Source organism: Carassius auratus, unplaced genomic scaffold, assembly GCF_003368295.1.
Source record: "Carassius auratus strain Wakin unplaced genomic scaffold, ASM336829v1 scaf_tig00035781, whole genome shotgun sequence".
In the NCBI taxonomy this organism is placed as follows: domain Eukaryota; kingdom Metazoa; phylum Chordata; class Actinopteri; order Cypriniformes; family Cyprinidae; genus Carassius; species Carassius auratus.
This window is the reverse complement of record NW_020526263.1, coordinates 62501-65000: the sequence shown is the minus strand read 5'-3', so window position 1 is coordinate 65000 and position 2500 is coordinate 62501. Positions and strand designations below refer to the sequence as shown.

The 2500-nt window shown below is 39.5% G+C and overlaps 4 non-coding genes across 4 annotated transcripts in view; all 4 read left to right on the top strand.

Moving 5' to 3' along the window:
• The window catches only part of LOC113082145 (5S ribosomal RNA), a 119-nt gene extending 40 nt beyond the window's left edge, over window positions 1-79 (top strand). The window contains exon 1 of the ribosomal RNA XR_003282453.1: window positions 1-79. This exon is cut by the window's left edge and continues 40 nt beyond it. This is a non-coding gene — a ribosomal RNA (5S ribosomal RNA).
• A 366-nt stretch (window positions 80-445) lies between these two features.
• On the top strand, window positions 446-564 carry LOC113082144 (5S ribosomal RNA). The gene has a single exon (XR_003282452.1). It is a non-coding gene; the product is annotated as a 5S ribosomal RNA (ribosomal RNA).
• Window positions 565-930: 366 nt separating this feature from the next.
• On the top strand, window positions 931-1049 carry LOC113082296 (5S ribosomal RNA). Its single transcript, XR_003282580.1, has one exon. It is a non-coding gene; the product is annotated as a 5S ribosomal RNA (ribosomal RNA).
• A 1225-nt stretch (window positions 1050-2274) lies between these two features.
• Window positions 2275-2393, top strand: LOC113082294 (5S ribosomal RNA). Its single transcript, XR_003282579.1, has one exon. It is a non-coding gene; the product is annotated as a 5S ribosomal RNA (ribosomal RNA).
• Window positions 2394-2500: the final 107 nt, after the last annotated feature.

Genomic DNA, 2500 nt, shown 5'->3' with positions numbered 1-2500 from the left:
GCTCTCGGAAGCTAAGCAGGTTTGGGCCTGGTTAGTACTTGGATGGGAGACCGCCTGGGAATACCAGGTGCTGTAAGCTTTTTGGAAACTTTTCACTTAGTATATAATAATTTTGCCAAAAAATAGAGTCAATGCCTGATCTCTGAATATTAGCAGGTTTGGGCCTGGTTAGTACATGGTTTGGAGACTGCCTGGGAATACCAGGTGCTTTAAACTTTTTGGAAAATTTCACGATTTATATAATAATCTTGCAAAAAAAAAAAAAAAAAAAAGTCAATGCCCGATATCTGAATCTTAGCAGGTTTAGGTCTGGTTAGTACTTGGATGAGAGACTGCCTAGGAATACCAGGTGCTTTAAGCTTTTGGGTTTTCTTTCCTACTTATATAATGTACTGGTGATTAGATGGGCTGGTCTTTAAATAGCCCTCTCTTTGCAGCAGTCTTCGCTTACGGCCATACCAACCTGGCTATGCCCGATCTCGTCTGCTCTCGGAAGCTAAGCAGGTTTGGGCCTGGTTAGTACTTGGATGGGAGACCGCCTGGGAATACCAGGTGCTGTAAGCTTTTTGGAAACTTTTCACTTAGTATATAATAATTTTGCCAAAAAATAGAGTCAATGCCCGATCTCTGAATATTAGCAGGTTTGGGCCTGGTTAGTACATGGTTTGGAGACTGCCTGGGAATACCAGGTGCTTTAAACTTTTTGGAAAATTTCACGATTTATATAATAATCTTGCAAAAAAAAAAAAAAAAAAAAGTCAATGCCCGATATCTGAATCTTAGCAGGTTTAGGTCTGGTTAGTACTTGGATGAGAGACTGCCTAGGAATACCAGGTGCTTTAAGCTTTTGGGTTTTCTTTCCTACTTATATAATGTACTGGCGATTAGATGGGCTGGTCTTTAAATAGCCCTCTCTTTGCAGCAGTCTTCGCTTACGGCCATACCAACCTGGCTATGCCCGATCTCGTCTGCTCTCGGAAGCTAAGCAGGTTTGGGCCTGGTTAGTACTTGGATGGGAGACCGCCTGGGAATACCAGGTGCTGTAAGCTTTTTGGAAACTTTTCACTTAGTATATAATAATTTTGCCAAAAAATAGAGTCAATGCCCGATCTCTGAATATTAGCAGGTTTGGGCCTGGTTAGTACATGGTTTGGAGACTGCCTGGGAATACCAGGTGCTTTAAACTTTTTGGAAAATTTCACGATTTATATAATAATCTTGCAAAAAAAAAAAAAAAAAAAAAAAGAGTCAATGCCCGATCTCTGAATCTTACCAGGTTTAGGTCTGGTTAGTACTTGGATGAGAGACTGCCTAGGAATACCAGGTGCTTTAAGCTTTTTTGAAACTTTTCACTTTGTATATAATAATTTAGCCAAAAAAATAGAGTCAATGCCCGATCTCTGAATATTAGCAGGTTTGGGCCTGGTTAGTACATGGATGGGAGACTGCCTGGGGAATACCAGGTGCTTTAAACTTTTTGGAAAATTTCACGATTTATATAATAATCTTGCAAAAAAAAAAAAAAAAAAAAAAATGAGTCAATGCCCGATCTCTGAATCTTACCAGGTTTAGGTCTGGTTAGTACTTGGATGAGAGACTGCCTAGGAATACCAGGTGCTTTAAGCTTTTTTGAAACTTTCACTTTGTATATAATAATTTAGCCAAAAAATAGAGTCAATGCCCGATCTCTGAATATAGCAGGTTTGGGCCTGGTTAGTACATGGATGGGAGACTGCCTGGGAATACCAGGTGCTTTAAACTTTTTGGAAATTTTCACGATTTATATAATAATCTTGCAAAAAAAAAAAAAAAAAAAAAAAATGAGTCAATGCCCGATCTCTGAATCTTACCAGGTTTAGGTCTGGTTAGTACTTGGATGAGAGACTGCCTAGGAATACCAGGTGCTTTAAGCTTTTTTGAAACTTTTCACTTTGTATATAATAATTTAGCCAAAAAATAGAGTCAATGCCCGATCTCTGAATATTAGCAGGTTTGGGCCTGGTTAGTACATGGATAGGAGACTGCCTGGGAATACCAGGTGCTTTAAACTTTTTGGAAAATTTCACGATTTATATAATAATCTTGCAAAAAAAAAAAAAAAGTCAATGCCCGATATCTGAATCTTAGCAGGTTTAGGTCTGGTTAGTACTTGGATGAGAGACTGCCTAGGAATACCAGGTGCTTTAAGCTTTTGGGTTTTCTTTCCTACTTATATAATGTACTGGCGATTAGATGGGATGGTCTTTAAATAGCCCTCTCTTTGCAGCAGTCTTCGCTTACGGCCATACCAACCTGGCTATGCCCGATCTCGTCTGCTCTCGGAAGCTAAGCAGGTTTGGGCCTGGTTAGTACTTGGATGGGAGACCGCCTGGGAATACCAGGTGCTGTAAGCTTTTTGGAAACTTTTCACTTAGTATATAATAATTTTGCCAAAAAATAGAGTCAATGCCCGATCTCTGAATATTAGCAGGTTTGGGCCTGGTTAGTACATGGTTTGGAG